This window comes from Pelobates fuscus, chromosome 7 (genome assembly GCF_036172605.1).
Source record: "Pelobates fuscus isolate aPelFus1 chromosome 7, aPelFus1.pri, whole genome shotgun sequence".
NCBI lineage: Eukaryota > Metazoa > Chordata > Amphibia > Anura > Pelobatidae > Pelobates > Pelobates fuscus.
In genome coordinates, this window is record NC_086323.1 from 165,134,020 (window position 1) to 165,155,630 (window position 21,611).

General features: G+C 43.8%; 1 protein-coding gene across 3 annotated transcripts in view; it reads left to right on the plus strand.

Moving 5' to 3' along the window:
* The window catches only part of ERC2 (ELKS/RAB6-interacting/CAST family member 2), a 1,126,181-nt gene that overhangs the window by 907,259 nt on the left and 197,311 nt on the right, over nucleotides 1–21,611 (plus strand). For all 3 annotated transcript variants that reach the window (XM_063426897.1, XM_063426898.1, XM_063426899.1), the window contains one exon: nucleotides 19,004–19,216. The gene's annotated coding sequence lies outside the window, so the exon portion shown is untranslated. The remainder of the gene's footprint in view (nucleotides 1–19,003; nucleotides 19,217–21,611) is intronic.

Genomic DNA, 21,611 nt, shown 5'->3' on the forward strand with positions numbered 1-21,611 from the left:
CGGTTTCAAAACATACATTTTTAAAATGTATCAATAGTGACATTGTAACACTATTATCTGTCATAAATCGCTGAATAACACCCCACATGTACATATTTTTTTTAAAGTAGACAACCCAGGGTATTCAATATGGGGTATGTCCAGACTTTTTTAGTAGCCACTTAGTCGCAAACACTGGCCAAAGTTAGCGTTCATATTTGTTTGTGTGTGAAAAAAGTAAAAAACTAAATTGAACGCTAATTTTGGCCAGTGTTTGTGACTAAGTGGCTACTAAAAAAGACTGGACATACCCCATTTGCAATACCTTGGGTTGTCTTCTTTTGCAAATGGTATGCCATCATGGGGGTAATTCTCATTCCTGGGCTACCATACGCTCTCAAAGGCAACGTAACCAACCTGGCCATTTTCAATGTAAAAATATTTGACCCATATATTTGACCCTGTAACTTTCAAAAACGCTATAAAACCTGTACATGGGGGGTACTGTTATACTCAGGAGACTTTGCTGAACACAAATATTAGTGTTTCAAAACTGGAAAATGTATCACAACAATTATATCATCAGTAAACGTGCTGTTTGTGTGTGAAAAATGCAAAAAAAGTCACTTTCACTGACAATATCATCGCTGTGATATGTTTTACTGTTTTGAATCACTAATATTTGTGTTCAGCAAAGTCTCCCGAGTAAAACAGTACCCCCCCATGTACAGGTTTTAGGGTGTCGTAGAACGTTACAGGGTAAAATACAGTGCTAGCAAATTAAATTCTCTGGACTTTCGGCCTGGGTTGGCAGGCAGGTCCCTTAAATTGCAATCAATAAAATAACTTAATTATGTAAAAATATTACATAAATACGCACGTAGAATTTAAATATATATACATATTTATATATTTGAAGTCTACGTGTGTATTTATATAATTATTTAGGTAATTTTGAATATGGACATATGAATAGTTCGTATTCTTTTTATTTATTTATATATACATAGATATATATACAATTTCATTCTAAGTGTATTTTGATATAAATATATATATATTAATATCAAAATACAGTTAGAATAACATTTCGTATAGATATATATATTTTTTTAATTTTTATTATTATTTTTACATGTTTAATTTAATTTAAATTACTTATTTGTATTTTATAATAATATATATATACAATATATATAGTTATTATATATATTATATATATACGTGTGTAATTTAATTATAAGTGTATTTTTATATTAATATATGTACATATTAATATAAAAATACACTTAGCATGACATTATATATATGATATATAGACATATATTATATAGGTATAATATATGTCTATATATCATATATATATACACATATATAATAATAATTTTTTTTATTAACATTAACTTTATTTTATTTTTAGGATTTTACAATTGCAGGGAGACTGCCTGTCACCACAGACAGTCCCCCTGCAGGCAGACACATGGACACCTATTGTGACCATGTGGTCGCCCTGTTGGGCGATCACATGGCCACAGGGGTCCTAATCCGCCATGGGGAGACTGTCTGGGCTGCAGGCAGTCTCCCCACAATGGGAGCACCGCCGATTGCCGCCGGGGGATCGACGGCGATCGGGTAAGTACATTTTAAATTTAGGACGGTTCAGGACCGTCGTCGGTCGGCAAGGGAAAAATGCCGATGACGGTCCTGAACCGTCTAGCGTCCTCAAGGGGTTAAAAAGGTTTGGAAAATATTGGATTATGGATCTTATTGGAGGGGTATTTCAAGCAGGTGTTGGTGCATCCATTTTTAATTTGTATAGATAATGCATTAAAAATACACAAAAAACTATCAATTAAAAATAATAAAACGGAAATTTGAAGTGAACATCTTATTATTGTGACAATCTCAACGCATTACATTAGCATCTGTGAGCTTTTACATCTGCAGCCTTGAACATTTACCCATCCCACTAAGTAGCTTGGCCAGACAGTTCAGTGGCGTCTCTAGGATTCATTTTTAGGGTGGGCCAGGGACAAAAGTAGGGGGGCACATTCAACCCCGTACTCGCCGCAGTTTGACCCCGCCCCTGCCGCATGTTAAGCCCTGCCTCTGACACAATGTGTTGTTTTTTTTATAATCGCTGGTGGAGGATTCATTATTTTCCACCAGAGATTATTAAAAAACAAACACATTTCCTTTGATACAGTGCCATAGTTGCCAACATTTGAAAAAAAATTCCAAGGACATTTTGCAGCACAGCTATCAATTACTGTCTGTGTATAATATCCCTGGACAGTCAGTGCTCTCTGCATAATACAGGGTTGTGTGTATAATAAATTTGGACAGTCAGTGCTCCCTGTATAGTGCTGCTCTCTGTATAATACAGGTCTGTTTGTGTATAATATCCCAAGACAGAGAGCAGCACTATACAGGAACACTGACTATCCCGGGATATTATACACACACAGATCTGTATTATATAGAGAACAGCACTATAGTATTATACAGATAGCTGAGCATATACCCCATGTCCCAATCTCTAGACTACTAGTACCTGTCAACAGCAGCTCCCAGACGCGTGTAACAGGGCTAAAGTGTGCGGCAGCTCACACAGATGATTCAGCGGTAAAGCGCACTCGCTGGCAGAGCCAAACTGAGAATCCAAAGCAGCCCTGGAAAAAAATGTATGCTATTTCTACAAGTCAATATGTATATATTGTACTGTAAGCACACAAGCTCACTGACATGCGCAAATAGGCTTACTGACAGATAAACTCTATGACTCACACACAAGCTCACTGCAGACAAACTCACTTGTATAAACACAAGGCTCACTACAAAGAAGTTCAGGGACACACACAAGCTCACTAAAGACAAGATCACTGACACACACATGCTCACTAAATAGAAGCTCACTGACACACACAAGCAGTACCATCTTAAAAGTGTTAAGGGCCCCCAGGCAAAGCAGTGCACTGGGGCCCTTCCTACACAACAATTCACAGGAAAACATTTTTTTCATTATTGATAGACTGCTGAGTACATACACACACACACACACACACAGATTCCTGAATGCACACAGGCTGATTTATACACGTACACACAGACTGCTGAGTCCATACACACACACACACACACACACAGACATACAGACATACAGACTGCTGAATCCATACACACACAGACTGCTGAGTCCATACACACACGCAGACTGCTGAGTCCATACACACACGCAGACTGCTGAGTCCATACACACACACGCAGACTGCTGAGTCCATACACACACACACGCAGACTGCTGAGTCCATACACACACACACGCAGACTGCGGAGTCCATACACACACACACGCAGACTGCGGAGTCCATACACACACACGCAGACTGCGGAGTCCATACACACACACGCAGACTGCTGAGTCCATACACACACGCAGACTGCTGAGTCCATACACACACGCAGACTGCTGAGTCCATACACACACACAGACTGCTGAGTCCATACACACACACAGACTGCTGAGTCCATACACACACACAGACTGCTGAGTCCACACACACACACAGACTCACACACACACAGACTCACACACACACAGACTGCTGAGCCCATTCACACACACATTCTGCTGATTCCATACACACACACACACACACACACAGACTGCTGAGTCCTTACACACACACACACACACAGACTGCTGAGTCCATACACACACACACACAGACTGCTGAGTCCATACACCCACAGACACACAGACTGCTGAGTCCATACACACACAGAGACTGCTGAGTCCATACACACACACAGACTGCTGAGTTCATACACACACACAGACTGCTGAGTTCATACACACACACACAGACTGCTGAGTCCATACACACACACAAACACACACACAGACTGCTGAGTCAATACACACACACACACACACACAGACTGCTGAGTCCATACACACACACAGACACACACACAGACTGCAGAGTCCTTGCACACACCCGCAGACTGCTGAGCAGGGCTGCCATCAGAAATTTTAGGGCCCCTGACACAGCTCAAGATCTGGGCCCCCGGGGCCATCCCCGAGTCTGCCCACAAGGATTAAGTGTGTGTATAGTGGATGTAGAATGTGTGTCATGGATGCAGTGTGTATAGTGGATGTAGAATGTTTGTAGTGGATGCGGTATGTGTGTCATGGATGCAGTGTGTATAGTGGATGCAGATTGTATGTTTTGTGTAATGTATGTAATGTTTGTATGCATGAATTAGATGCAGAGTGTGTGTGTAGTGAATGCAGGTGTGTGTATAGTGAATTCAGAGTGTGTGTTTTTGTAGTGGATGTAGTGTGTATAGTGAATGTAGTGTGTATAGAGCATGTAGTATGTTTGTAGTGAATGTAGTGTGTTTGTAGTGAGTGCAAATTGTGTTTAGTAAATGCAGTGTATTTGTAGTGAGAGCAACGTGTGTATAGTGAATGCAGTGTGTGTGTGTTTGTGTGTAGTGCAAAGTGTGTTTAGTGAATGTAGTGTTTGTGTGTAGTGCAGAGTGTGTTTAGTGAATGTAGTGTGTGTAGTGCAAAGTGTGTATAGTGAATGTAGTGTGTGTAGAGCAAAGTGTGTTTAGTGAATGTAGTGTGTGTGTAGTGCAGAGTGTGTTTAGTGAATGTAGTGTTTGTAGTGAGTGCAGAGTGTGTTTAGTGAATATAGTGTTAGTATGTGTAGTGCAGAGTGTGTTTAGTGAATGTAGTGTGTGTGTGTAGTGCAGTGTGTTTAGTGAATGTAGTGTGTGTGTAGTGCAACGTGTGTATAGTGAATGCAGTGTGTGTGTGTAGAGCAAAGTGTGTTTAGTGAATGTAGTGTGTGTGTAGTGCAAAGTGTGTTTAGTGAATGTAGTGTGTGTGTGTAGTGCAGAGTGTGTGTAGTGAATGTAGTGTGTGTAGAGCAAAGTGTGTTTAGTGAATGTAGTGTGTGTGTAGTGCAAAATGTGTATAGTGAATGTAGTGTGTGTGTGTGTGTGTGTGTAGAGCAAAGTGTGTTTAGTGAATGTAGTGTGTGTGTGTGTAGTGCAGAGTGTGTTTAGTAAGTGTAGTGTTTGTAGTGAGTGCAGAGTGTGTTTAGTGAATGAAGTGTATGTGTAGTGCAGAGTGTGTTTAGTGAATGTAGTGTGTGTGTAGTGCAGAGTGTGTTTAGTGAATGTAGTGTGTGTGCTTGTAAGGATTCAGTGTGTGTGTGTAAAATAGGGGGGAGCGGGGTATTTTTTTATTTGTGTATTTTTTAATTTTAGTGTGTATAGAGCATGTAGTATGTTTGTAGTGAATGTAGTGTGTTTGTAGTGAGTGCAAATTGTGTTTAGTAAATGTAGTGTGTTTGTAGTGAGAGCAACGTGGGTATAGTGAATGCAGTGTGTGTGTGTTTGTGTGTAGTGCAAAGTGTGTTTAGTGAATGTAGTTGTGTGTGTAGTGCAGAGCGTGTTTAGTAAATGTAGTGTGTAGTGAGTGAAATGTGTGTATAGTAAATGTAGTGTGTGTGTGTAGTGCAAAGTGTGTTTAGTGAATGTAGTGTGTGTGTAGTACAGTGTGTTTAGTGAATGTAGTTGTGTGTGTGTAGTGCAGAGCATGTTTAGTAAATGTAGTGTGTAGTGAGTGAAACGTGTGTATAGTAAATGTAGTGTGTGTAGAGCAAAGTGTGTTTAGTGAATGTAGTGTGTGTGTGTGTGTGTAGTGCAAAATGTGTATAGTGAATGTAGTGCGTGTGTGTAGAGCAAAGTGTGTTTAGTGAATGTAGTGTGTGTGTGTGTGTGTGTAGTGCAAAATGTGTATAGTGAATGTAGTGTGTGTGTGTAGAGCAAAGTGTGTTTAGTGAATGTAGTGTGTGTGTGTGTGTAGTGCAAAATGTGTATAGTGAATGTAGTGCGTGTGTGTAGAGCAAAGTGTGTTTAGTGAATGTAGTGTGTGTGTGTGTGTGTAGTGCAGAGTGTGTTTAGTAAATGTAGTGTATGTGTAGTGCAGAGTGTGTTTAGTGAATGTAGTTTGTGTGTAGTGCAGAGTGTGTTTAGTGAATGTAGTGTGTGTGTGTGTGGTGCAGAGTGTGTGCTTGTAAGGATTCAGTGTGTGTGTAAAATAGGGGGGAGGGGAGTATTTTTTTTTTATTTGTGTATATTTTAATTTTATTCCCCCCTCCCTGGTTCTTACCGTGCCAGGGAGGGGGAGTTCGCATTCCCTGTTGGTCCAGTGGCACGGTGGAGGGAGCCAGCTGCGGTACATTGAAGAGGGGGCCCAGCAGCACACACTGTCTTCCTTTCCAGCTCCTCTCTAACTCTCGCGAGACAGGCCAGCGTGCTGTGCGGAGCATGCCATAGTAACCCGTGGCCACAGGGTGCAGAAAAGTTAGACTGAGAGCAGCTGGAAAGGAAGACAGTGTGTGCTGGGCCCCCTCTTAATTGTACAGGTAGCAGGGGGATCTCTGTGCACATATCACAAGGGACCCCCATGCTTGTGGAACCCCTGGGCAACTGCCCAGTGTGCCCATGCGGAAAGACTGCCATGCACACAAGCTCACTAAATACAAGGTCGATGATACACACAAGCTCACTACAGACAAGCTCACTGATGCACACACATATGTTCACTACAGACAAGCTCATTGACACATGCTCACTACAGACAAGCTCATTGACACACACACACAAGCTCACTACAAACAAGCTCACTGACACACATACAAGCTTTCTCACTAGCAGGCAGGCACACACACACACACACATCAACAGCCTCCAGAGCCAGGTAGGCTTAAAAGACTTAGCCATGTGTGTGTGTGCCCAATCTAATGAGAAAGCTTGTGTGTGTGTCAGTGTGTTTGTCTGTAGTGAGCTTGTGGGGTGCCGAGTGTGCGCGGGGGGTGCAGAATGTGTGCGTGAGGGGTGCAGAGCCATGTGTAAAAAGCGGCCTGTGTGTGAATTCAGCAGTCTACGTGTGAATTCAGCAGTTTGTGTGTATTCAGCAGTCTGTGTGTATTCAGCAGTCTGTGTGAGTAAAAAGCAGCCCGTGTGTGTATTCACCAGTCTGTGTGTGCGTATGTATTCACCAGTCTGTGTGTGCGTATGTATTCACCAGTCTGTGTGTGCGTATGTATTCACCAGTCTGTGTGTGCGTATGTATTCACCAGTCTGTGTGTGCGTGTGTATTAAGCAGACTGTGTATGCAGCATTCTGTGTGTATTCAGCAGTCTTTGTGTGTGTGTATTCAGTGTACTGTGTGTATGTACTCAGCAGTCTGTCTGTGCGTACTCCGCAGTATGTGTGTGTAGAAAAAAATCCTGTGTGTATTCAGCAGTGTGTGTGTATTCAGCAGTGTCTGTGTGTGTTTGTGTATTCAGTGTACTGTGTGTATGTACTCAGCAGTCTGTGTGTAGTCCACGGTCTGTGCATACTCAGCAGTCTGTGTGCGTGTATTCAGCAGTCTCTGTGAATGTGTTCAGCAGTCTGTGTGAATGTATTGCATTTGTTGGAGGTACCAATAAATATAAACTTAATTTTATCGATAATTTTAATTGTTCTGTATGTTGTGTAGGAAGGGCCACAGTGCACTGCTTTGCCCTGGGGCACATAACGGTAGCAGTACTAACCCTCTCCAGGGGCCGGCCGGGGTCCTCTCTTCTCGCCGCGCGCGGTCCTGCTTCTGCACGAGCCGCGCGCGGCTCATCCGACGGCGAAATCAGGAAGGCGGGCAGTGACCATGAGAAGCGGTCACGTTTCCCGCCTGACTCTAAGAGCGCTCCGCATGTCTCGGCCGCGCTCTTAAAGGGACAGTGGGAGCCGAAATTAGAAACGGTCTCCCATTGGCCCCTGTCATGCCACATTCCCCATACACTCACATTTTGGGGGCGTGGATATGACAAGGGCCAATCAAAGGGAACTCTAGGGTATTTATACTCACCTGTTCCTTAGTACCTTGCCCTATCGTGGTTTCTGTTCAGTTCCCTTTAGTGCTTGTATAGTTCAGTTGGGTTTTTTGGTGCTTGACCTTGGCTTTGTTCCTGACTCCGCTTTCTCTTTATCCTTGCTTGTCTAGTCCGCCGGTTTGCTGTCCTGTGTACCAGTCCTTGGCGTGTTTTACTTTACGCTGTCTCTCTGTTCCCTTGACCTCAGCTTGTTCTGGACTCTGTCTTTTCTTGTACTCATCTAAGTTCGGACATTCTAAGGTCCGGTAAGACGTATCTTGTTTTCTTGCCTCTAGACTATCTGGACTATTCTTGCGTTCCAACGATGTTAAGATGGCACTGCTTGTATGTGTCAGTAAACTTGTCTGTAGAGAGCATGTGTGTGTCAGTGAGCTTGTATCAGTGACCTTGTATTTAGTAAGCCTGTGTGTCAGTGAACTTGTATTTAGTGAGCATGTGTGTGTCACTGAGCTTGTCTGTAGTAAGCTTGCGTGTGTCACTGAGCTTGTCTGAAGTGAGCCTTGTGTGCTTATACAAGTGAGTTTTTTCTGTCAGTGAGCCTATTTGTGTATATCAGTCAGTTTGTGTTTTGTGTCAGTGAACTTGTTTGTCTTTGAGCCTGTGTATCAGTGAGCTTGTGTGCTTACTGTAAACCTGTATGTTATATATCTTTATGACGTATAGGGCTAGCATACAATTTTTTTCAGGATTGCTTTGTATTCCCAGTCTGGCCCGTGAGTGCGCTTTACAGCTGAATCACCTTTGTGAGCTGTTGCAAACTTAAGCCTGCATTGCCCAGCCCTGTTACACACGTCTGGGAGCTGCTGTTAACAGGTACTAGTAGTCTAGAGATTGGGACATGGGTATGCCCAGCTATCTGTATAATACTATCGTGCTACTCTCTGTATGATACAGGTCTGTGTAAAATATTCAGGGACAGTCAGTGCTCTGTGTATAACACAGGTCTGTGTGTGTAATATCCCGGGACAGTCAGTGCTCCCTGTATAGTGCTGATCTCTGTATAATACACGTATAATACCCGCAGACTTCAGGAACTAGAAGAATCTGAAGCAGCGGAGTGGTGACTGAAGTCTCAATCTGAGATATTTAACATGTTGAATTGGTGGCATGAAAAGGGGCTAATGGAATATGTGCATATATTTTACTTTTGCTCCCATTTCTCTCATTAATTACATTTTGTAAATTCTCCTTCTATATCTTTTATTTCTTATTTTCAGTTTTTTTTGTTTGTTTTTTACTTTATTCCCCAATATAATTATTTTTGTGAACTAATGTATGTTCTATGGCAGGGGTAGGCAACCTATTAATAGCACTGTGCCAAAATAGGATTGTGATGTCCCATAGCGTTTTTTAAATTGAGGTGTGTATGTTGCCGTATTCTGCTTTTGTTATTTATACTGTAGTTGCTTTGTATAGTTGGTTTTGTGCGTATAAAAGCTATTATATTGTATATTGTATATGTATATATTCACTAGTAGTTTGCTGTATCGTATAGGATACCTATGAATGTGGACTGTGTATGGGGGCTGCTTGTGGAATTGTGTGTGGATGGATATGTCACATTGTGTGTTTGGTAGTGTATGTGTGGGGCTGTTTGGGGTATTGCATGTGAGAGGCTGCATGTGGGGTTGTGTGCATGTATGTGGATTGTTAGTAGTTTTACATTTGTGCATATTGTGTGTGGGCTGTTCGTATTATTTCCATGAGGGGAGGGTTATTCTGCATTTCTGCTTATATCTAGCAGTGTGGGTGGCTTCCCTGGAGTCCAGTGGGGACCAGGCTGGCCAGGTACACGTCAAGGGCAGGAGCTGCAACAGCAGCCATGGGGTGCTCTACTACAGTGTGGATTCCCATTCACAGGTGCTAGGAGGAAGGGATCTGATATCACTCCATCTATGTGCTGCAATGCATAAATTGAGGATTGTCCTTCACCACCTTTTCGTATTAGCAGATATCTAAAGTTTCAGTGGGACTCCTGATAGGCCAGAGCCTGTTTGGCTCTAGCAGCCTTGAGTGCTGTGCAAAGGCACCTCGAGTTCCGTACATGGCAAACGTGCCATAAGTTGCCTACCCTTGCTCTATGGTATAAACACAACTCTCTGACTGAAGCACATCTGCACATGGTCTTTCTATATTTGTACTTGTACTGACAGTGTCACCACTGATGCCTAACTCACCTAAAAGTGATAACATGTACCTGCCTGATATAGATGCTGTGCTGCAAGTATATCTATCGCATATCAAGGATGCATGGTACTGTTGGTTGGAACTTAGTGTTATAAAGGTCTACTCAATAAAGAGAATTGCAGGGAATTGTGTTGGGAATTTCAAAGTTTAGGCCAAACTAGTGCAGCAGAGTATGAGAATCAGGGGCGGACTGACCGGTCGGGCACTTCGGACATGGTCCGAGGGCCCGGTCAGGAGGGTAGCCCGCCATCAGGGGGTCCGGCCGCCCCTTTAAATGCTGCAGCCGCCTGAGCGCTCTCTTAAGAGCCTCAGGCGGCTGCAGCTTCTCACCTCCCCTCCCCTGTAGCGTGGCCGAGCTGCTGTGCGGTCCGCGGTGCCCGGCCGGAGTGATAGGAAGGTGCACAAACACTGTGCACCTTCCTGCCAGTCCTTCCGGGTACAGGAAACAGAAACTCCTGTTCCGCGCGGAACAGGAGTTTCTGTTTCCTGTACCCGGCCGGACTGACAGGAAGGTGCACACTCAGTGTGCACCTTCCTATCATTCCGGCCGGGCACCGCGGACCGCACAGCAGCTCGGCCACGCTACAGGTGGGGGGGGGGGGGCAAAAAGAGAAAGGGAGGGGAGGGGAGTGGTGGGAAAAAAGAGAAAGGGAGGGGAGGGGGGCAAAAAGAGAAAGGGAGGGGAGGGGGGGCAAAAAGAGAAAGGGAGGGGAGAAAGGGGGGCAAAAAGAGAAAAGGGAGGGGGGAGGGGGCAAAAAGAGAAGGGGAGGGGGGGCAAAAAGAGAAAGGGAGGGAGGGCAAAAAGAGAAAGGGAGGGGTGGGCAAAAATAAAAAGGGAGGGGAGAAAGGGGGGGCAAAAAGAGAAAGGGAGGGGAGGGGGTAAAAAGAAAGGGGGGTAGAAAGAGAGAGGGGGTAAGGGGAGGGGGGTAAGAAGAGGGAGGGGGTAAGAAGAGAGAGGGGGGTAAGAAGAGAGAGGGAGGGGGTAAGGAGAGGGAGGGGGGTAAGAAGAGAGAGGGGGAGTAAGAAGGGGGTAAGAAGAGGGGGAGGGGGGAGTAAGAAGGTGGTAAGAAGAGGGGGAGGGGGGAGTAAGAAGAGGGGGAGGGAAGAGTAAGAAGGGGGGAGGGAAGAGTAAGAAGAGGGGAGGGGGGTAAGAAGAGGGGGGAGGGGTAAGAAGAGGGGGGAGGGGGGAGTAAGAAGAGGGGGAGGGGGTAAGAAGAGGGAGGAGTAAGAAGAGGTGGGAGTAAGAAGAGGGGGAGGGGGGTAAGAAGAGGGGTAGGGGGGGTAAGAGGAGGGCAATTGCCCCCTCCCCTGTCTGCAGGCACCGTGCGGGCAGCCGGCAGGGGAGGGAGGAAGAGAGGACCCGGGAGCTCAGCCTGCAGCTCCTCTGGGTCCTTCTTGCGCGAGCACAGATTATTGCCGCGGTTACCACGGCAACGTTACGGCTCTGGCGAAAGTAAACTCTAGCCCTGGAGCTACGGGCTAGAGTTCACTCTCAACACTACTGGGATTCCTGGTGGTTGCAGTGGTGAGAGTGAACTCTAGCCCCATAAACACACTACCCCCACACACCATACACATTCACACACTGCCCCCACACACACCATACACATTTACACACATTGCCTCACACACACACACACACACACACATACACACATACACACATACACTGCCCACCCATACACACACAGCCCTCCATACTAACATTGCCACACACATACACAGCCCCCTCATACACACATTGCCCCACACACCCTACACATTCACACACTACACCCCCTCACACACACTAAACCTTTCACACATACTGCACCCCTTACACATTGCACCACTGCTCCTATACCCTACAACAGCCTCATATCCCAGCAGACCCCAGGTAAGTTGTCAAACCGTTCTTAAACGGTTTGACTACTTACTCTGGGAGGGGGGCCCGGCCCTCCTTGCACCATAACGACTACACAGAGCAGTAGTGGTTATTGTGCATGGATTATTTCTTTAAATAATCTCCAAGTGCCCCAGTAGCCAGCAAGCCAGCCAGCCCACAGGCCAGCCAGCCCACAGGCGGGCCAGCCAGCCAGCCCACAGGCTGGCCGCTGGCCAGTAGCCAGCCAGCCAGCCCACAGGCCACCAGTTAGGCTTACAGCCAGCAAGCCCACAGCCTGCCAACCGCAGCCAGAAAGCCACAGCCTGCCAGCCAGCAAGCCACAGCCAGCAAGCCAACAGCCTGCTAGCCGCAGCCAGCAAGCCCACAGCCTGCCAGCAGTAGCCAGCAAGCCCACAGCCTGCCAGCAAGCCCACAGCCTGCCAGCCGCAGCCAGTAAGCCCACAGCCTTCCAGCAAGCCCACAGACTGCCAGCCAACAACAGTAATTAAGGTAAGAGGAGCCAACTTGGCCTAGGTATCAGCGAGCTATGTTGTGTTGCTATATTGTGAATAGGAACCAGAATGTTGGAGAGACCCCCCTCCAGGCCCCATTAGACTCCATTGTAGTCTCTAATGGGACCTGGAGGAAATTCTTTCTAACACACTCTCTAAAGGACAATGAGATAGCCTCTGCTAGAATACTCCCCCCCTCCATGGCCCATTAGCCCTCAATTGTAGTCTCTACTGGGGCCTGGAGGCGACTGTTTCCAGCAGGGACACTGATATGGCCTCTGTTAGAAAGACCCCCTTCCAAGCCTTTTAGACTCCATTGTAGTCTCTAATAGGGCCTGGAGGGGATTCTTTCTAACACACTCTCTAAAGGACACTGAGATAGCCTCTGCTAGAAAGACCCCCCTCCATGGCCCATTAGCCCTCAATTGTAGTCTCTACTGGGGCCTTGAAGGGATTATTGCACTTTTGTTCCTTGTGTCTAAAGATTGTGTAGGGTGTGGCTGGAGGCGGTGCATGGAGGCGGGACATGGGTGGTGCTTGCTGCGGAGTATGGGTGGGGCCTGTAAGGGGGCCCTTGATTTATTTTGCCCGGGGGCCCTGAGGGTTCTCAGTCCGCCCCTGATGAGAATATTTCCAATTCGGTTACTTTGGCCTTTAGTTTAAAATTACCATCTCAATTCCGTGCAATTATCTCTTTATCGAGTAGACCTTTATAACACCAGGTTCTCTTTATTGCCTAGCCTCTATAGCAAGCTAGTAAACAACCTCATGCAGATGAGTTGCATTGACAACGAAACAGCTATCCATGAGTGGTTCACTGGCTTTGCTCCTCTTCCTGAGTTGTGTTTCAAAGCTGTTGTATACGGCAGACACATACTCCAAGAAATCCATGTTTAAAATGAAATGAGGAAAAAATTTGATTTTTTTTTGTTAAATAAATTTGCATATGCCCACCCAGAATCCTTTGCGGTAGTAACATCACTGCAAATTTGTGATTTCTGTAGGAAAAGCAAGTCTTATGGCTTGACTGGTGTGCAGATTTTTGTTTAACATTGTAATATATATATATATATATATATATATATATATATATATATATATATATATTTTTTCTCCTTGCTTTTGGCTCTGCTCCTAATTTGCTGTACACTGTAGAGAAAGGCTCCACAACTTCCTTTTGCAGAATAATATGGTTCTTATTAGACACATCCTACAATCCCCTGGAGTATCACATGCAAAGGAAATATGAACCAAACAAATTAATTTCTATTCTTCACTTAGATATATGATATTGAAGACCAGGAAGCATATAAAATATATTGAGACTAAGAATGAAATGATTTGTCTGTGTGAACAAGCTTGACAAGTAGTTATGGGTATTGTAGGGATAATTGTGGGACAAAATATTACAAATAATATTTTGTGGACAGTATGCACAGTGAATGTGAAGAGATTCACATTGGCACCTCAAGTGGTTTTAAATCTAATAAACGTAACTTGTTTGAGATGTATTTCAATCAAGTAAAACAAATATTTGTTTTTCCATGTATGTTGTGGGATTACACCTGCAATCAAAATACTCTGGTCTGTAAATCCCATCATTGGCTGGGTGTGATGAGAACAAGGTTCAGATTAGGTTCCCTCCTTGAGATTTAAAAAAGAACAATCCACTGCCCAAATACAAAACAAATAAAATTCACTGTTTTGGTTTGAAGTCTGTGTAATTAAAAAAAAATTAAACCCCTTTGCCCCCCTCCATCGCACTCCACCCCACCCCCTGCACAGCTGAAGAACCCCTTCAGTCGCTTACCTGAATCCAGCGCCGATATCCCTCGGCACTGAGTCAGGCTCCACAAACATTCCCCCCCTGCGGATGTCAGCCGGCGGGTAGACCTAATTACCACTATAGGGTTGTAGGGTAGGGTAACATGGGACATTGCACCCGGACCACTTCAATGAGCTGAAGTGGTCTGGGTGCCTACAGTGACCCTGTAAATGTGTGAGCATGTTAAATAAAAATCAGCCTCTTCCCTTCTCCATACCTCCTGTCGTTAAGAGGATGCCACTAAGATGCATATTGGTGTTATGCCCCTTCTACTTCTGCCAATGTTAGAGAGGCAACACAAAACCCACGTAACAATTCTATAGACCAGGGGTAAGCAACCTTCGGCAGTGCAGATGTTTTGGACTGCTTCTTCCATAATGTTTTACCAGCATTAAGGCTGTAAGAGCATTATGGGTGATGTAGATCACAACAGCTGGAGTGCCAGAAGGCTGCTCACCCCTACTATATGAAGAACGTGTCAGATGTCAGGAACATGGCAAAATATTTTTTATGTTTCTCAAGAAATGTTGTTTTCACTTGTAAGAATGATTGCATTTATTTAAGCAATCCATTTATGTTAAAAAAAATTAAAAAATAAGGGAAAAAGTGCCAACTTTCATTATAATTGCATTTTAAAGGGTACCTTGACTTTGTTTTCTGCATGGTCCCCAGGGATTCGTGGTGTGACCGTAGAGACCAAGCATCAGTTGCCAATCCACACCACGCATTCCTCACTAATCATTTCAACTATTCACTGGTTTTACGTACAATTGCATAATCTATGCAGATGTTGGGATCAAACTGAACTTCAAAATCAATTTAAAGACTCATTGTTCTATTTCAGTATCTAAAACCTTTGAAAAGGTCATTGAATGCAAAGATTGACATGTCTCCAAGAGGAGAAAATGTAGGATTTTGAATTACATAATTGATTTTAATTACTTAATTACAGTGTTTAAATGGGTAGGGGTAAAGGTTACTCTTGCATTCTCTAAGCAAGGGGGGTTACCTGACATTAACCCTTCAGGAGAAAAGTAGGGGTCGTCTAATTCTTCACACACCTCTCTGGCACCTACAGACCTGTCTAAGTTTTATCACTTTGTTTTTCACCCGTAATTCCTTTCCTCATCCCAACTATCCATTGACCTTGTGCATCTAAAGCACTGAATTAAAATCGACCTTTTAAAATAGGTCAGTGACCTTTGGCACCAATTTAGCCTTATTTGTCAATGCAATCAAATACTTATTGTCAGTGTTTAAGGCTATTTTTGCTGGATATTTTTATTAGGCAGATAATTAACTCAATTGGAAAGGGAAAAGACAATTCTGAGTTAATGGGATGTCCTACTATCCTTTAAAAAAAAATACCACTTCACTTAGCATACCTTATGAGCCATTTTACCGATTTGAGATTTTTACAACTATGCCTATTTTCAAATCAAAATAGCCTGTATTCAAAGTCATGTTCTTCAATGAGATCTGACAAGTTGTTTGTTTGTTTGTTTTTATCTCATCTAGTAGACCTTGATTACAAATGGAAAAAACCTTCTACTCAGAAAACAATATTTCTGAAAAAAAAAAAAAAAAGATTCAAAATAAAATAAATAAAAAGTAAAACACATAGTAAAACACATAGTAAAACACATAGTATTTAAAACTTGGGAAATTTCACGTAAAAATGTATCAATTCACAAAATGAGCATCAAATGCTAGAATAGTAAACACATCCAACAAGTCAACAAGTATGGGCACCTTGGGATGATTACAACAAGCAAGTACCTCTATCAGCAATCACACTATCCATGTGCCTCACCACTATCCTCAATCAACCGTTCTGATTCTCCCTTTCCCACCCACTCCCATAGTTTATTTATTTTAATTTTTTTTTATAAAATAAATAATGCTAAAAAGGTTATGTGAACTTTAAACTTGTCAAGTGATGATACAACACATTGATCTAAACACTGTTCAATCGTTTGCCTACTCACTATCTGTGATGTACCATTTTTTTCTGTGCAACCTATAAAAACTATAGCATGCAGCAATAATGAAATAAATACTAAATAACAAAATAAGAACACTGGTAATAAAAATGAATATAAAATACAGATACCTTAATATGGATTGGTTTTATTTGTTTAATAAAGGTGTATTGGCTACTTTACCATAGTATTGTGTCATATTCCTTGTTTTTTATTACCTGGCATCCTGTTTTACACCTCCAGCAAGGAACTCACCAAGAATCCCAGATGGGGATTATACCACCTACGCCAAGCATGTCAAACTCGCGGTCCACAATGGACATCATTGGAGCCCGGCGCGCTGCGAGTGCATGCTTAGTGTTAATGCAGAGTAGGCCACCTGCTTATTACACATAGCAGGCCTACTCTGCTAAAGGTTACCCTGCTGTGGAGCATAGGTTGCTGGCGGCAGCGAGGGAGCTCAGTCTTCCTGCTTCTCACTGCTCCCTCGCGCGCACCGTCTGTCGTGATACTGGGCACCGGAATATGACGTCATATTCCGGCACCTGACATCAATAAACTGCGCGCGTGAGGGAGCAGTGAAGAGCAAGAAGGAGATCTCAAGATAGAAGAGGGCCCACACCAGCTCTCAAAGGTAGGGAGCAATAAATAAAATGATGTGAGTGCAAGAATATGTAAATGTGTGTGTGTGTCTGTGTCAGTGTCTGTGTCAGTGAGTGTGTGGGTCAGTGTGTGGCTGCGACTGGACATTCCGACATGACATCAACATGCTCCATTTTTAAAAAATACTTTTATAAATGTATACTTTTATAAATGTATAACTTCTAGCAGGGGTCAAGTCCTTCTCCCTCCCCCCCCCCCCCCAAAAAAAAAAATATTATACGCCGATATGCATATATATCGTTGGGTGAAGGGGTGACAGTGTGTGGAGACTGAAAGTAATTGGGGATGGTGATATTATATGGAGTGGGTGTCAGTGTGTGTGTGGGAGGGTGACAGGGTGCGTGTATGGGGGGGTGACAGGGTGCGTGTATGGGGGGTGACAGGGTGCGTGTGTGGAGAGGTGACAGGGTGTGTGAGGGGACTGTGACAGGGTTAGTGGGGGGGGCTGTGACGGTGTGTGGGGAGACAGGGTGAGGATGGCTGTGACAAGGTTTGGGTAGGAAGGCTGTGGGAGGGTAGGGGGGCTGTGAGGGAAGGGGGGCTGTGAGGGAAGGGGGGCTGTGTGGTGGGTAGGGGGTCTGTATGGTAGGTAGGGGGGTTGTAAGGTGAGAAGGGGGACTGAGTGGGTAGGGGGACTGTGAGGTGGGTAGGGGGACTAAGAGGGTAGGGGGGCTGTGAGGTGGGTAGGGGGCTGTGAGGTGGGTAGAGGGACTGTGAGGTGAATATGGGGTCTGTATGGTGAGTAGTGGCAACGCTCCGACCTGCCTGCTGTTCTCGCGGGAGGAGAGCAAAGTCAGCCTGCAGCCAGAGGAGCTGCAGGCTGAACAGCACGCGCCACCACTGGACCACCAGGGATTGAAGAGCAGCCATTCCCCCTCTCCCCTGACCAAACATAAGGGGGGAGGGGGGTAATATAAAGCTTTTATTTTATTTTTATAAATATATCAATATATCAATGCTATAACCCCCCCCCCCACCATACCCACACTACACCCCCCCACCAACAGCACCAATCCACACATACAGAACCCCTCCACACACACACACAGAACCCCCCCACAAACACAGAACCCCCCCCCACACAAACACAGAACCCCCCCCACACAAACACAGAACCCCCCCACACAGAACCCCTTCACGCACACAGAACCCCTCCACACATAAACAGAACCCCTTCACACATAAACAGAACCCCTTCACACACAACCCCCCACACGCAGAACCCTTCACACACACAGAACCCCTTCACACACACAGAACCCCTTCACGAACACAGAACCCCTTCACGAACACAGAACCCCTTCACGAACACAGAACCCCTTCACGAACACAGAACCCCTCCACGCACACAGAACCCCTCCACGCACACAGAACCCCTCCACGCACACAGAACCCCTCCACGCACACAGAACCCCTCCACACATAAACAGCACCCCTCCACACATAAACAGCACCCCTCCACACATAAACAGCACCCCTCCACACATAAACAGCACCCTCCACACACACAGAACCCCCACACACACAGAACCCCCACACACACAGAACCCCTTCACGCACAGAGAACCTCTCCACACATAAACAGCACCCCTCCACACATAAACAGCACGCTCTCCACACACAAACAATTTCTTTCATGTTTGAGTGACAGTTTTCAGTTTTTTTCCCGCTTCCATATCTGTGCACTATGCTGGCGCGATGCATTACGGGGCTGGTATGGATTTTTTTTCCAGGGCTGCTTTTCATTCCCAGTCCGTCCCTGACAGTACCCAACAGTGTCAGGCATAAATATATTAATATATAAGGTTCATTACATCTAAGTAGGTTGCCTGTCTATTAAGGTGCATATGCACAGCTTTTCTGATGTTCTCCTCTCTGTACAAAAGAAAATGGAACTAGTCTTTTATATACACTTGTGCCAGTAAGACACATGAGTCAGTTGTTCATAAATATTTCTACATAACTTCAAGAAGTAGTTTGTTTGATTTACAAAAGTGAAGTGATATATAATTACATATATTTTGTTTCTGCAGATGATCCCGTCTCTGCTGGAGGTACACAACCATGACAAGATCTCATGCTATACATTGACCACATATCCCACCTTTGCCTAGAGTCTGAATCCCCACAGCTTCAATATTTACCGAGCTAGTTAGGGAAAAAGGAAAAAAAAAAAAAAAAAAGAGGAGATGAAAGACATCTGAAAAGAAAAAAAAAAAAGTAACAGAGTTTTAACACCAGAACAGGTAATTGTTTTATTTAATGTTCCGTAGAATGATTGCTGTGCCAGAAAATTCAACTCAGCTCCTCGCTTCGCCAATCTCATTGTGTTTGAAATTAGAACCTCGAAAAGTGCAGAATAACTGAGGCGTAGAGAATTTGTATACCCAAATCTGTGTAATTGCTGTTATATGTTAAATGTGTCAGGATATTCTTCCCTGTAGATACATTTTACTCCAGATGTGAGTGATAAATAACTGTTTGTAAATGTATTTGAAAGTAGGGCACGGCAGACCTTGTTTTTTGAACATGTGCATATTTTAGAGCGCAGATGATGGAATGTAATTGAACTTCTTATGACAACTGCAGAGCTTAAATAGTTTTATATTAAATTAGTAGTAAATTTAGAAAACAATATCTAGAATGGTTGTGGAAGGTGATTTGGGCTTGGCTTGGACTCTATAAATTGTAGTCAATGGAGTATATTCGAAGCTTGGGCTTGTCACCAGTGGGGTACCTCAGGGATCTGTACTTGGACCCATTCTCTTTAATATTTTTATTAGTGATATTGCAGAAGGTCTTGATGGTAAGGTATGTCTTTTTGCTGATGATACTAAGATATGTAACAGGGTTGATGTTCCAGGAGGGATAAGCCAAATGGAAAATGATTTAGGTAAACTAGAAAAATGGTCAGAGTTGTGGCAACTGACATTTAATGTGGATAAGTGCAAGATAATGCATCTTGGACGTAAAAACCAAGGGCAGAGTACAGAATATTTGATAGAGTCCTAACCTCAACATCTGAGGAAAGGGATTTAGGGGTGATTATTTCCGATGACTTAAAGGTAGGCAGACAATGTAATAGAGCAGCAGGAAATGCTAGCAGAATGCTTGGTTGTATAGGGAAAGGCATTAGCAGTAGAAAGAGGGAAGTGCTCATGCACGCTCATGCATATTGTACGCAGTACTGGAGACCATATCTTCAGAAGGATATTGATACCTTAGAGAGAGTTCAGAGAAGGGCTACTAAACTGGTTCATGGATTGCAGGATAAAACTTACCAGGAAAGGTTAAAGGATCTTAACATATAGCTTGGAGGAAAGATGAGACAGAGGGGATATGATAGAAACATTTAAATACATAAAGGGAATTAACACAGTAAAGGAGGAAACTATATTTAAAAGAAGAGAAACTACCACAACAAGAGGACATAGTCTTAAATTAGAGGGACAAAGGTTTAAAAATAATATCAGGAAGTATAAATTTACTGAGAGGGTAGTGGATGCATGGAATAGCCTTCCAGCTAAAGTGGTAGAGGTTAACACAGTAAAGGAGTTTAAGCATGCATGGGATAGGCATAAGGCTAGCCTAACTATAAGATAAGGCTAGGGACTAATGAAAGTATTTAGAAAATTGGGCAGACTAGATGGGCCGAATGGTTCTTATCTGCCGTCACATTCTATGTTTCTATGTTTCTAAAACATGTTTTAAAAATTTGTTAAATGGAGTCATATAGTTAGCTGCCCCCGCACCTGAAATAGAACTAACTTTGCTTTATCATGACTTGAAATTAATGGTTTTTGCAAGGTATTACTGGACAGTCATATGTGATATAGGGATCAAATTGTTTGCGTCCCATAAAGGTGGCAATGTAATAGTCCCCAGATGGTTCTGTTTAATTTAATTCTTGAATTGACAAGCATAAGAGCTTAGTAGTAGTAGAATTTGTAGATTTCAATTCAAGCTGTAGATAGATTTTGCACCTTATCGCGCAAGCTTGCTACAGATTTTTTGGGGGGTTTTGGTTTTGTTTTCTCTGCCAACTTTGAAATCCAGTTTGTACAGTGAAAGTCATTGAAAATTGATGATGAGCATAGCAGTTCTACCGTTTTCTTAGCACATTCAGATTCATACAACAGCACTCCAGTGGTGTATTCTGGTTTTGTGCTGCACAAAACCCTGGTACTCCCCCTCCCCAGTCCCCAAATGTATCTTCCTGACAGATACACGCCCTCACTGATGCATGCACTGACATACACTCACTTACAGTTACACAGTCACTTCCACTGAAACATACACTTTCCAGGACAGACACATACACACTCACTGACAAGACACACATGCACACTCAGTGACAGAAATGCATACACACTCACTGACAGAGGCACACACATATACTCACTGACAGATACACACTGACACACATATACACTCCGTGTCAGACACACACATTGACTGACTGACAGACACACATACACTAGCTGACAGACACACTAACATACATACACATTCACTGACAGACACATACTCTCAGTGACAGACACTGATACACACACTGACAGACACACTCACAAACACACATACACACTCACTGACAAAAACATACACTCAGTGACACACACTCACTAACAGCAGAGTAAG